Below are 15,254 nucleotides of genomic sequence, written 5' to 3' on the forward strand. Positions count from 1 at the left end.
CTAATGAATGCCATATTCATGAATCCACCAATGTATTAAAATGTATTGATAACCTAAATCAATACCCATGGCACTTTCACGGTCACTTCACAGAGCAGCAAAAACATGTACGTTGCCCAGCACTTCGACCCCGCTGAGGTCAAATAGAGCAACCAGTTCATGCAGTTGTAATATGAAACTAAGAAGTTCAGAGGTTTGATCATCTTATGACCAAGTCTAGTTGTTCATAGAGAGAGACTTCCTGCCTGCGTTCAGTCTGAAAAGACACCACACAGATTAGTAGTGGATGCCATAAAGAAGTCTAGGACACATTTGTAAGTAGTCAGTGTGATGCCATTAGTACTTCTGGAAACACAACTTAAACTGCATTTACTGATAATGAATTAATCCTGTAGTCTTTATGTCTAAAGGGAAGAATAGTACAGGTAATAATGTAGTATCAAAAAACTAAACAAGAGACACTCATATTCTGGTGAATTGCCTTTCAAATTCACCAAACTCTGAAGGACTTCAATGTTACTGTGTTTTAAAAATTACATGGAAATAACTATATTATTCCTTGGATAGGATCTGTTTCTGACAAGACAAGACTATTCATTTAAGAAAGTTCTTGCAGAGAAGACAGTTGGGCTGACAATGTGGAAATGTAATTCTTCTGGTCCCTCGGAGGTTTAAGAAAAATAACTAAACCAGTTATGAAGCTGGTGGGTGCCTCTGTGGACTGCCGTGTAGAAGAGGGATTAGACTTATTTTGTGTCAGTTCAGACAGCCCGCTGAGGATCAGAGAGTGGCAGATTTTTGGATTGATCCCAGGAAGAACTCTGGAATGATCTCAGCTTCCTGAAAATGACCAGGGCAATTTTCTGGGGTTGCTGGAGAAGCAAAGGTTTCAAGCTTTGGGTAAAAAATACCATATGATGATGTCAGAGATTCTGTGATGCTGCTATATATTAATATGCCTTTGTTTCCATTTGGATTTATTTGTAAAGGAAAAAAATCACTAGAGGAACAATTTCCCAACTATAGTATATCTCAGGATGATTGAAGTGTTCTGCTCCCTAACACAAAGGCGATCAGTATATTGTAGTGTCTCATGCTCAGAATCAGTGTCAGGGATAGGACCCAAACTTCGCTCTTTCTTCTCTCCTCTCTTCTTCCAGAAATAGATGAGGCTGCTGAGATGAAAAGAATGCAAATTGTTCCTTTAAACCATTTGCCTTGCAACTTTGTCTTAATGTGTATATAATTTTTGCTTTTGTTATTCACTCTTTTCAAAAGCTGTGTATATGAATACCTATTATATGTTAGATGTAATAAACTAAAACACTCCCTCACACACACAAGATGTAAGTAATATATATGCCCTTTATTCATTGAAGAAATTTTAGGGTTCTAGTGATAAATATAAACATTTGAAATTTTAGCTATTGATGTTAGATTAATACTCCTTTTCATACTGTAAATTTTAATATCTAATACTCTATAGTAAGTCTTAACAGTGCTACTGTTAATCATATATTTCATGATTTAGACATTTGTTGTAATTTTTAGTAATCACACTGGAGAGCATTGTTAAACGATGCAAATAGTCTTTTATAGAAAGTAATGTGAATTTCTTCACATTTTTATTTTTAATTTATTCCTTTAAATTTTGAAGCATACATAATTGATACATAAACACATTTTCTTTGGAAGTATTTCAAACTATATAGAACTAAAACAGTGAAAGAGGCTCTTTGCCACCTTGTTCCTCAGAGGTGGCAGTTTGCTGTAAATCTTTCTGGGTCTTTTTCAGTATACTGTAGTTTAGTAGCTGTGGAACACATCCATATGCAGTTATAGTTTTGGGCTGTTTTGCTTTAACCAGTGGGATTTTATTATATGGATTGTTATGCAGTTTGATTTTGCACTCATAGAACGATATCCTGTCTGTGTTTTCCATGTCAGGACATACACATTCATCACTGAGGCTCATTGTCTGCACTACAGTTTATTCCATTGTTAATGACTATTTCATATAATCCTAGTACTGAGCGCATTGCAAACACTCTCACTCGATACCTTTTGAATGCATGTGGTAGGATTGTGGTGCGATTGTTGCCTAATACATTTAGTTTTGTTTAACCTAGTATCAGTATGGTTGATTATACATAGAGATTGATAAAATGAAAACTCCTATTCAAAGATTAATGTCATGAAAGTAGTCTGAGCTGCAATCTTTCGAAAATGCTACTTCATAATAGTATGAATTACTTAAGTCATTAATAAATTCTTGAAAAGTTATTTTAATGAATTTTTTTACATGTACTGAAGATTCACTTCAACTCATTGCCTGATATAACTTTTTAACCAGAACTTGCCTTTTCTTGGTGCTTGGTGTCTTTTTACAGTAATTTTCAGAAGCTAATTTATAGGCATTATGTAGATACTCGTAGCTGAGAAAGAGATAAGACACAGACATACAATTAAATTGACTTCTGTAATAAACCCTGTTGCAACAGAGACATTGAGGATGGAAGACAAAGAATCATTAAATGCTTTTATTTTAAAGCCCCGATGCCTACTCTATATAGAGAGCTGTTGTCCCTTTCTGTCAGTCACTCCTGCAAAAACAGCTCTGGGTAATGGTCATAGGAACACGCACAGATAGTTAAGAAACTAGAAGTTAACGGAACAGCAAATCCTAACCCTTCAAAAACGTGTAAGTCAGTTGGTACAGAGCTTAAATGCCGTGGTTTGAATAGTATCAAGGCTGCAGAATCCTGTTCAGACGGTGTAAAAGCAAAGATGGGAAAGTACACACTCGATTTGAGAGCAAGGACCACTGTTACTTGTCAGGTTGCCTTGAATGAATGGGGCCTCTTGCCCCACCCAGGAGCACCTCAGGTACTAACGCGGTGAAGATAAGGCCTTCAGGAAACCATGCCAACTGACTCTCAGCGTAAGTGTGTCAGGCATTGATTTTCTAACAGAAACACACTTCTTAGTATTTATTAATTTGGAACCATCCATGACCTTTGGGACAGACATGCACTTGGCACAGGCTTACTCCATACCTCCCAGTGATTTCCACGTTATCCCAGATCAAAATCTGTTGAAAGAACTAAGGTGCACGAACCTGATTTTGGTGGTTTTCTCAAACAGGAGCAACTGGCCGCACTGATTTTTATAGACTTTCATGCTTCCTGCTGAGGCAGGCTTGCCTGGGTTAGCCATTGTCTGCGGTAACCTGCCCAAAGCTGATTAGAGGTTTTCTTGTGGGCACAGAACTTATCTTGTTTTCCTTCAAAGGTGAAACTCCTGTCCTGATGGCCTGAATGTGTGAACCTGTACTTTATTGTCATGGTGAGAGAGTTTACAGGGGAAACAACCTCCCTTTTATGTGTTTGGGATCTGCAGCAAGCAGGAAAGTTGAACAATATTGCATCTTGTTTCCTTCTAGAGAAAGGCTGGGAATAGCTCAGCTTGTATATCTGGGTGATTCTATCAGCCTCATTGTGCCCAGAAGGGGCTTTCATCGTCTTCCTATCTCAGTAAGCTTCCCTCCTAGACGACACTGTATTCTCACGTCAGTCATCAGCCCCACCCACACTGTGCCTCCTTCCACTCTTGTCCAGGTCTCAAACCTGTGGATTTCCTGTGACTTAGTTCTGTGCCTTGCCTTTTCTGACCTATGTTTTTCCACATCACCACTTACACAATGGCCTTTTTATTTTTCTGTGTCTTTCCATTTTGCTACCAACACCTTAATTAAGTAGAGTTTTCATTTTCCAATTGTGATATATTTTCAAAATTCACAGTCTTATCAGGCACCTTACCTATCCTTAGAACTGCTACCAAATGTATCCTTTGCTCATAGACCCAAATTTATACACTTAACCTTGGCACTTTAAAATATGTATGTATGTATGCATGTGTGTGTGTGTTTATTAAAGGGAGGGTAAAGGAGGGAGAAAAAGAGAAATATCCATATGAGAGAAGACCATTTATTTATCAGTTGCCTCTTATACACACCCTGACCAAGGACCCAGTTTGCAACTTAGACATGTACCCTGACTGGGAATGGAACCAGTGACCTTTCTCTTTGTGGGATGATGCCAACCACCTAAGTCACACCAGTCAGGACTAACCTTGGCATTTTTTTAAATGCATATTTTTCAGTGTTCTTTGAATTCATGTGGTAAAACATACAAAACTAAAACAATAGAACATGCCATATAAATATTTTACCGGGTGAATTACATAATGGAAATATGTTTTATAAGATATTTAGATAACAAATGAACTAGTTAACAGTGTTAAAACTAGTCTTTTGAAAGTTACAACATAATGCTGTTTCTACTCTATTTTTTCCACCCTTACCCTGTTCTATGTTCTAGTATCCTATATATCTTCACCTTCTAGTGGTTTCTTTATAAAAAAGTGGCAATTCTGCCAATATGTGTGATGATTAAAAAAATATATTTTCAACAGCTTGGACAGAGTCAAGTTAATTTAGCTTTGGGCTTTTTGTCTTTCAGCTGAACAACCTGCTTTTCCTCCTCGCTCTATAGAGGTCATATTATTATAAAGAAAAGCATTTTTGTTGAAAAATAGCTAAGGAATTAGATTGATTTTACTTATAAAAGTGTGATCTTTCATGTACTTTTTCATCAGACATTTGAATGGAGTGTCTAATGAAGAGTAAATCATGAAGTTAGATTGAAAGAGTCATATTTCAACTTTAAAATATAAAACCATCATGGATGTTAATGTGGGAATTTTAATGTAATTACCTCATCTTACAAAAATTTTCTTCCAGAATGTCAGCAAGTGACTTGTAGAGTTATTTTTCTAGAACTTGTTTTTTTACTTTTTCACTTCCTAATGAATATAGACTTTAATGAAATTGTTATATGGAAAATAAAAAATGTCAGGAAATTAAGGCTCTTTTAAAAACTAAATAGAATAACACAGTAGAACTAGACTAAATGGACTAATGTCCATAATAGTGAATAAAGCCACAGTGGTGTGCCAGAGCGGTGACTTGCCACCATGCTATTAAACTGAATATTTATGTGTAAACATTTTCAGTTCTATTCTGTGATACTCAACATACATATCCACTTTTTGTATAACACACAGTGCTATTTTACTGCACATATAGAACAATTAAATCTTAATTTTGTCTAACAAAAGTGAAAAGGGGAAAGAACCATCAGCCCTCATCTTCAGCTTGAGTTCAGACATCTGTAGGAGACCAAGGGTTATGGACAGGACACTGGACTTGGTGTCTAGATCCCGTCCATGAATCCATGCTCAATGTCAAAATGGCCCTTGCCGGGTAGCTCGGGTGCTTGGAACATCATCCCATGCACCAAAAGTTGCAAGATACAATGTCTGGTCAGGGCACATACTAAGGTTGCAGGTTCAGGTCCCAGTTGGGGCATGTATGGAAGGCAGTTGATCCATGTTTTTCTCTCACATTGATATTTCTCCCTTCCCTTTCCTCTCTATTCTTAGGTGAGGATAATAATAATAATAATAATAATAATAATTTCAATGACAAAATTATGTTAATGAAAACCCTAAATCTTTCAATCCTTAAGTTTTTTTTCTTCTGCAGACTGAAATTGATAATTGCCCCCATTTTTTTAATGCTTACTGTATACTGAAAACTATATTAAGTGCTTTACAAAAATATTTCTTTTGCTTTTCATAGCAATCCTATGAAGTATTATCTCCACTTAATAGATGGGGAATTGAGGTTTAAAAAGTTCTATATCCACACAACTAATAATAAGTAATAAGAGGCTTACAAAAACAGTGCTACTGTGCCAAAATGCTTAACATGCATATTGTTCTTATACTTATAAGCCACTTTATTCTACATATTAGCCCATTTAATCTCAATACAAGTCCTGAGGGTTAGGTAGGGAATTTTTTTCTCTAATTTTACTAATAAGGAGCCTGAGTTACAGTGAGCCTTGGGAGCTCAGCTCATAATCAGAGCTTAATATGAAGCTGTTTGTCTTATTCTACATTTGTAGGTGCATTTTTGATTTGGGAAATATCCTGAAATGTTTTCCTACATTATTTGTATAAAGAAGGGATAGGTATGTTTCAAAAGAGGGAAAATGTCAAGTGATTATTAGAAAAACAATAATTTTTCAAGGTCCCCTTCTATTTCTATGAGTTATTGAGAAACCAACCATTGACCCATTATGGGTTAATTTAGTGCCCACAACCTTAAATGTTTCTCAGTAAAATAAAATAGAGTTAAATAGTTATGATCAGTATTGGACTATTTGTTGAGCTGAGGTTTTTATTTAACTTTGCTTTTTACATGCCGAGTTTTTGAGGGAGGCTCCATTGTTCATGAGCTGCAGGCTCTGTGTCTGGATGACCAGGGACCCTCACAGAGTTGCACTGGCATCCACATGTGCACTGAAAAGCCACCTTTCACCAGGCATTTTGATACTTGTTACATATTAGCTCTCCTTATTCCCATGATAATTTTACCAGATGGGCCATATGATCCACAGATTACTGATACATAAATAAAGGTGAGATGGAATGCCCTAACCACAAAGTATGAAGGAAAGCCTGACCTTAAAGAAACCCAGATCAGTGCCCACGTCCTCTCTGGCACTCTGCTGCTGACCTTTTCTTAAAGTGACCCGCAGACCACGAAGTCCAGTGCTGCTGTATTCACATGCCCACGCCCTGACCTCAGCCAAGCCGATGTGCAGTTGTAAAATTAACATGGCTTACCTCTCTGGAACATCAACTTTACTCAGAGATTTAGGGGTGAAAGCATTGTTTTAATATTAAAATCCAATTGGATTTACTAAGGTGATGACTATAAAATTCTCATTCACCTTTTGAGATGAGATAAGTCATTATGGAGTTTTGATGATGTTTTTAAGGTTACCTTGGGCTTTGCCTGCAGATATCCTTGGTCCTCTGACTTTAGGCCACATGAAAAACACTGGGAGTCCTGTTCCTCGTCTGGTTCCTTCATTCGGAAGTCTCGTCGGAGTCTCAGTGATACATAAAACGAGTCAGCAGTGTTGACTTGTGCTGGCTCTTTCCCTTTGGACCACTTACCTTCCCATGTGGAACACATGGCCCAACTCAGGAAGACCCCTGATGAAAAACACATATCAATGCCTCCAGAATCCAGATAATCATGAGAATATTTCTCTTTCCCTTTTTTAGTCTTAGATGTATTTTTAAAAATTTGATTTATATCATTCCTTTGCCATCACTATTCTAATGGGGATCACTGGCCATTCACTAAACTCAGTGGAGATTTTCCTGTATTCTGGCTAATTTGGTAAATGTGGACAGCTAATTGAGATACCAAGTGCCCTGCTGCCAGGGTAGGTAAGCCCAAGGAAGATACGGCAGAGGTGCAGTCAGGGACCCTGAGTGATTCTAGTCACTCTGAGAATATGCGTGGTTTAAGGAGGAGAGTGCACCTTTCTAGGGGACTGGACAGCCCTAAAATCCAGTGCAGTGATGCTTTTCTAAGAGGCATTACAGGGTTTGGAAATCCATCACACTCCTCCTACCCCAATTCCTTATTGGACATGCCTTATGCTCGTCTTCTTTTAGCATAAGCAAAATATTTTGCTGAAATTTTATACTATGCAGTTTTTCATATATATATTTATGAGATCTGAACTGGATAATTAGAGCCTCCAGATTTCACTTTAAGGCTGGGATTATTTAGTTCAACTATTTGTGTTGTCCAGGAAAATAGGCTAATGGTAAGCTCTTCACTTACTTTGTACTTGTGTAGATGCATTCTGTATGAGAGTCCGGAAATCTTGAAGAACACCAGCAATCCTGCATCCTATTCTGAGCTCTCTGTGGAGTTACATTACCACACCATTCCCCTGGGGCACGTGGTTACCATGCAGTGTGAGGGCTGACACTCTGCAGCTACAGGTGTGTGCTTCCCAGGTGTGGCAGGAACTCTCCGTGTTAACAGTACATCAAGTCATGCTTTGTGCTTGAATGTGCAGTAAAAAAAAAATAATAGCTATTTCTCATAAAGTCAACCCTAGCATGAAACTCTCAAAGTTATTTTTAGTAACATCCTGTAAATTATAGATCTTAGATTTGCATCTCACTATAATAAAATGAGTATTTGTCCGTATTATTTAAAGAGCCCTCCTTTGGCAACAGACATACTCCGCTGATTAATCATCCTCCATTGTAACTGGCGTCATAACCAGGAACCACTCCGCTTTCCACTCCACTCACTTTATCACCATTTTCATGAGTCACTCTACTTCAGCCCCCACTAGGCTTCAATTGACACTAAGCACTCAGGTAAGAGTATCTTCACCAGAGCTACTATCCTCTCTCTGTCTCTCCCAAATCAAGTCTGAGGGATTGGCTGACCTGTGAAGGAGCTTTCCTGGAAAACAAGGTTTTATTAACCTGGATTCAATCATAGTCTAAGTAACATGCTTTGTGAATATTTTGAGTAAAAGCTCCTGAAATGTGTATTGTGACAACTAAAGAGGTAAAAGAGATAATGATATCATATGGATATTAAAATGGTCTTTTAGATGGAAATAAAATAGAAATGATATTTAGTGGGATGTTGTGGGATGAGGAGAAGCAGTTGTTTGGGAGGAAAGGGAGAGGGCTGGGTGGCCTTCAGAATATCAAGCACCACACAGTAATGCTTGGTGCACTAAATGGCATCTGGCTGGGGTTGGTTTCCCTCCTCCTAGAATTAGTTTTTTACTCCCTGGAAGTAAATTGAAAATTCATTTCATTTGTTTTATATATGTTATAACCTGGATTCTTGATGCCGTCAGATATGGGGCATATACCTTTACATCTACTTCACATCTCATCACTTGTTAGGTAGAGACCCATGGAAGACACTATTCTAAAGCAAATTATTTTCTTTCTCTGTTAAATGAGAGGGCTATACCGAAGTGATCTCTCTCAGATCCCTGCTGCTATTAGCATTCTCCAATTGCAGGCACCTGCGTTTGCCTAGCATGAGGTGTTTTTTTTCCCCCTGTATTCATGTGTAAAACTCCTATTCACACCACTTCCCCCATCCTTTCTTTTCTCCCTTTCAGAACCCCTTTTCTCCTTCCCAGTGCTACATCCCAAAAAGGAATTCCTGAAGACATTTCTCCATAGAGATTTTGGCCATGTAATGACCCATTCATTGTTCTCAGACTTACAGAAGCATAAAATGGAAGTGGAGAGGATACTTTTAGATTCTTGAGGATGGTACAGTGTAGTTGCACCACCCATTTTCCTCAAGAGGGGACTCACCCATGCTGCAGCTCTCTTTAATGCTTCTTAATTATGTGTCCCCAATTGGATTAAAGAGGCAACTGTCACAACAGTTGGAATGGTTAACAGCTATTAAGTAGAATGTGTTGTGTTGCTAAAGTTCATGGAAATGAGCATAAAGGCCTCTGACTGGTATGTGTCTGTTGAAGCAAAAAGTAAGAACACAGGGGCTACAAGCCGCCAACATGCATTGATTGCCTGAGGTACATCCTGTGTCCATCCTCACAGTAATCTCAGACGACTCACATTGTTCCCACTTTTGAGGAGACTGAGGTTTGATAAGTTGCCCAAAGTCTCACGGTAACTAACATGTGGAATTGGAACCCAGGTTTTTTAATCGAACCTCGTGCCTCCCAGTGATCATCAGTGAAGCTCTTCCCTTTTGAGAAATGAAAGAACCCACATTCTTAGACCCACTGATTTTAGATCATCTCAGTAGTTGTTGGTGATGTTGAAAGTGGCTCTCTGTTGTTTCCCCTAGTTCAGTCAAGCGAGCTCATAGAGCAGGCAAAACCAAGACAGTGAAGTTAAAATCCCAACGCATTAAACCTAAGCCAATAGTTAAGTCCAATTATGCTTAGCACTTTCAGCTTACATAAATAGTAAGTTGTCAAGTTTAATAAACTTCAGAATTGACTTACTCTGCATTGTTCCAATTTCAGTGTTTTAAGGTCCCCTAAGGCGTGCTACATTGGTAAAAAGCTTTCGTACTGAACTGGTTGATGGAAGAAGACTGGAGTTGTGGGACCTGATGTGAGGAGTATGGGCTATTGCATGTTTTGGACAGGCCAGAGGTGACTTACAGTGAATCAAATAATAGGTGTGAAAGATAATGGTTTTGTTTTGTTTTTATTTTTATTTATTTATTTATTTTTAATTTAAATTATTTTATTGTTCAATTACAGTTGTCTGTATTTTCTCCCCACCTGCTCCAAACCCACCTCCCTCCCTTGCTTACACCCTTTCCCTTGGTTTTGTCCAGGTGTCCTTTATAGTAGTTCCTGAAAACCCTTCTCCCCACTGTCCCCTCCCCCCTCCCCTCTGGCTATTGTTAGATTGTTCTTAATTTCAATGTCTCTGGTTATATTTTGTTTGCTTTTTTCTTTGTTTTGGTTTTAAAATAACTTAGGAATTCAGAAACCAATTGACATTGATACTGAATAAATTGCTTAGCTAGCCATGTCTCCTCCTCCTCAGCTGGTCCTGTCTAGCCCGTGGGGCTCATTCTATGGTTTCTGCCCATATTTTCTGTATGATATCACTTGTTTCCATGACTTCAGGGACCAAAACCTGGATCATTATTTTTTTCCCTAAGCTGCCGCCAATATTTCCAATAGCTCACTGGATATTGGCTCCTAAATACATACTGCCATAGTCTCAAAGTAAACATGTTAAGAACTGAACTCATTGTCACTGTGATTTGCTGTATTTCCCATCACAGTTAATGTAACCTCCACGCACCCACTTTCATGAGCCTAAAAACTTATAGTCTTACTTGATTTCCCTTTTGTCCCTTATTCCAAAGAACTAAGTATGCAATAGCTTCTGTTAGTTTTACCTCAAATGTGCCTTCAATTTAATCTCCTTTTTTCATCCTACCTTTGGCTGGCTTAGCTAAGGGACTCATTATGGCTTTTGGAACTTTTGCCAGAGATCTTATGTGGTTTTTGTTCCTGGCATCTGTTCATGTTTTACTAACTTTGTTATCATCACCCAGTGCCTATAGGATAAAAATCCAAACTCCCCAAACTCCCCAGGGGTCCCTCACCAGCCTCATCCCAGACTCTTCTTAGACAGAAATCCTCCTCATTCTGTAATGGCATGCTGTTCCTTCCCATTTCTCTGTCTTAGCACAATGCTCTTTCTTCTCCACCCTACCTTTCATCCCCTCATTCAGTCAATTAATGTTTCTTGATTGAAAATCTGCCATTCTTCTGAAAAATATCCAGCTGACATCATTTCCCTGACTATTTCCAACATCTAATCACCCCTCCTGTGCTCCACCATGGCATCCATACTTTCCTCCGTTATTATTTCTAACCTCTCTTTACTCGAGCCTCCTTCACTTTCTTGGAAGAGTCTTGAGTTTAGAGACTACATCTTATTGGTTTTTGAGTTACTTTCTTTATGGTAGACTTGATGCATGGTACATTGTCAATGAATGGATATTATTTTTTAATTTAGGAAATGAATATTCTGAAAGCTGAAGGTGGAAGAGAACACAAGCTCAGTGAAAGATTAAATTGTGGATATTTTTAGGTTTGTTTTAGGACAGCAGTAGAGACTTCAATGCACATTGATGGATGATACCTTCTAGTGCTAAAACTCCTAAATCCACAGCACGTGTTACCATTCTACACAGTGAGAGAACAGTAAAAGCACCCTTCACACGCACAGTGGTCCCCCTTCCAATCTGTTAGACTTTCCATTCAGGGGTTTCAATATGATCTCAGTACAACTAATCTGTGAAATGTTTGCATTGGGAAACTATGTATAATCTTCCTCTTCCTCCAGAATACCCAGAGTATTTCTAATCAGCTTATATTCATTGATCAATTATGTCAGTGTGTAGAAGCATTCGGACATGTACTTTTTTATATCAGTTTCTCTTGCAAGTGACAACCATCATTGGATTTACATTGTACATGAGATTAATCACCTGATTTGTTGTCAGACTTTGGTGACTGTATTTGATAGTATCTCAGCAACAAGTATATGAAGTATTTGATTTAGAAAATGTGGTTTGGAGTGCTAAGGTTCTTCTCTCTTTTTATTCAGGTCATGGAAAAATTAATGAGAAAGCAAACATGTTAAGAGGAGGAAGCTCTGGTGATATAAAGTAAATAGTCTTGAAATAAATGACTGGAGAGAACTGTCTATAGGGCCGTCACCACCCTTTTCACCCTTTCCAGGAGTTTAAACTGCAATCTAATAAGTCAAATATAATATCTGAGAAAGGTAGATTGTTTTCTTTGATTATTTTTGTGGCAGTTACAATCAAAGCAACCTAAATTTAACTTAATCTAATAATTGTCTGTGTAGTTTCCCTGCTAGTGTTTGCAAGGAGTAATGAATGATTTTACTGAGACAATTAAACAATTTACAAATGGTGAAAGCTCCAAAGTCAATGCAATCGGGTTAGTTTCTGGCAAGGGTTGTCATGCCCTTTCTGTAGATTATAAATCAGCTTGCAGGTAGTATAATGCTATTTATAACTAAATATGCTTTTTAAATTTTAAAAAAATTACTGAGACAGACTCAGGTGCTGTATATTGTTGAAGTGTTAGTGGAATCTATCTTTCAATGGCAGCAATCTTAAAAAAATGAATAATATAAATAATTCAGTGGTGGGTTTGACTAAAGAGAAATATGTTAAATAAATGCACATAGATGCATAGAGACAGAGATGTGATTAAAGCTCTGCTACAGATATGGATAAGTAGGCATACATCCATCTATATTCACATATACACTACATATATTTCTTAGTTTGGACATGGGGCTGACTCTGAAAAAATATTAATGCAAATTAGTTTGTTCAGATTGATAGTCTTTTCTATTTAAGGTTGTCCTATAGTGTCTGAACACATGGGAATATTGTAAAGAGATGTTGAAGAGAGAACTATTTTGTTTTTATTCCAGGTAAAACATGCCAATTCCTCTTGTATATTTACATATAAATATGTGTGTATTATCTCTCAAGGAAGTTCAAGGAGCTTATCATTTCATAAAAGGATGGTCTCTGGTATTCTCATTCCTGGTAAACTTCATAGTAAATTTATATCGGATGGCAAGAGTCATAAGCAAAGAACAATAAACATTAACAGCTGAAAGCCACCTATGTCATATGTAGCTTAATTAACAATTCTTAATTTGCTGTATTATCATCTAATATTTTGAATTTAAGAATCACTTCCCTGCCTCCCCCATCTCCCAGCTCATCTGCTGTTCCAAATCTATACCTAGCTGGCGAGGAGAGGCACTGTCCCAGGCTCTTCCAGCCAATGTGGTGTTGGGTCCCAGCAGTCGTAAACAGAGAGGAAGGTGCAGGCCAGTGTTGTCCAGGGGTCTTTGTACTTCTACAAATAGACTGGTTGAAAACACTGTGTGGAAGCATGCTAACTGTTTCATATTTAGAACTACTGGCCTAATTGAAAGGGTAGAATGCCAAGATTATTTACATAAGGCACCTAGCTTCCTGACTACCCTTGCAACAACTTGTGGGGTATTATGCCTCTGAGGGGTATAGAGGGAGTTCCCTTCATGTTCATTGTCTCTTGCTCTGTATCTTCTGTGGCACATTGCTGAGTGTCCGGGACTGGATGCAGAGCTGGAGGTCTGACACATACTAACCTTTCTCTTGCATGTATTACATTGTATCAACATTGTGGATATCTCTAATTCTTTTCCTCCCTTGATTGAGATCCCTTGAAGGTGGGTTTCTTCTCTCTTATCTATAGATTCCTAAACCTGATATAATACTTGGCATTTAATAGGAGATGGATACATATTTCCTGACTGATTGACCTAATTAATGAATAAATGATTTTCTAAGGTTTTATTTTCATCACCAATGGTACATGCTTTTGATCATTTAGTTTAAGAATGTACTGTGTTAAAACATCAGTCAACAACTTATTCTAAATCTGTATTGTATCCAACACCTACAGAAAGACCTTGGGACATGCTTCTGCTCCCCTTTGCATCCATTTACTTATTTCATGTTGGAAATCAATTTGATGTAACACAGAAGACAACATTTCAAGGTCCTTGTTAAGACCCCATGTATAAGAACTTGCCCACTAGTATCATTCCATCTTTACTTTGCCAGTTTATGGATTAACTTGTTTTTTATCATTTGAAAAATGAAGTGCATTTTTGAAAGGATGAGTCTTAAGAATAAAATTAAAATAGTCCCACTTTTAAATTGAGATACACTTTAAAATTTGTAATGCGATGCATTTCTTGTTATTGTAAAAAACAAAACAAAACAAAACAAAAACACCACCAGTCAATAGGAAGAACACCATCAATAGGATAACATTAGTTCAAGTCATAATGGTCCAGTGTTCCCCAACTGGGGGCAAACAGTGCAGTACAAGCTGAAATTTGCATGGAGTTTTAAAATGGGCCTATTAATTTGGAGTAATAATTGAACATGAATATTCAGGAAATGCAAATTAGGTAGTACTGTTTCTTTTTCACACATCTCAAGTCTCTTTTTCATTTAGCAATATTGAAATACATTATGCATTATTGCAGTTTATTCTCAAAAGACCACATTTAGTATGTTAACTTTAAGAGCATATACTTGATTCAAACACTAATTACAAATTAAATTTAAATGTTACAGCTTTTGTTATACAGTTCAAAAGCTGAAAAAAATATAAATAATTCAAAGTTTTTTGTGTTGTGTGTATTTTGTATTTTATGAATTTATGATGTAGAAATTGAAAAAACAACAATAATCCAAAGAATTTATTCAGTTTTTCAGTCTTACTGTTTACACCAGTTTTGCAGGTGGAGAAAATGTTTCATAGCCACTTGTACTTAAACTATTTTGGGTCTTCACATCCCATTGCCCTTAGGACTCTAAAATAAAGTAAAAACTTTTCAATTAAACTCCAGCCTTTTTCCCTTTTTTCTCAAAGGAGCAAAAGCCTACACCCAACTATTATTGCTATCTTTGGCTCCAGGTTTTAAAAAGTCTAAACCTGGAGTTAATAATTCCAACCTTGCTCTCAGGTGGATAACCCAATTGCTTTAACTGCATGGGAGGTGGCATTTCTCTGTGGACAGTTGGTGTTCTTTGCAATGGTTCTTCCAGTAGGAGGTGCTCTTCCTTTCCCTCTGGAGGATATCTTATGACTCTCTGAAAACTGAGCTGGGCTAGCTATTGGATGATTTTAGGGAAGAATTTTTGGCGGTAAAATACATGA

General features: G+C 37.5%; 1 protein-coding gene and 1 long non-coding RNA gene across 44 annotated transcripts in view; one reads left to right on the plus strand and one right to left on the minus strand.

Moving 5' to 3' along the window:
• Positions 1 to 15,254, plus strand: part of PTPRD (protein tyrosine phosphatase receptor type D) — a 1,502,332-nt gene that overhangs the window by 1,220,443 nt on the left and 266,635 nt on the right. The window lies entirely within an intron of this gene.
• Positions 642 to 14,584, minus strand: LOC118499671. The gene is made up of 3 exons (XR_004902182.1): positions 11,100 to 14,584; positions 3,593 to 3,597; positions 642 to 652 (listed from the first exon to the last, which is right to left on the minus strand). It is a non-coding gene; the product is annotated as an uncharacterized LOC118499671 (long non-coding RNA).

This window comes from Phyllostomus discolor, chromosome 3, assembly GCF_004126475.2.
Source record: "Phyllostomus discolor isolate MPI-MPIP mPhyDis1 chromosome 3, mPhyDis1.pri.v3, whole genome shotgun sequence".
Taxonomy (NCBI): domain Eukaryota; kingdom Metazoa; phylum Chordata; class Mammalia; order Chiroptera; family Phyllostomidae; genus Phyllostomus; species Phyllostomus discolor.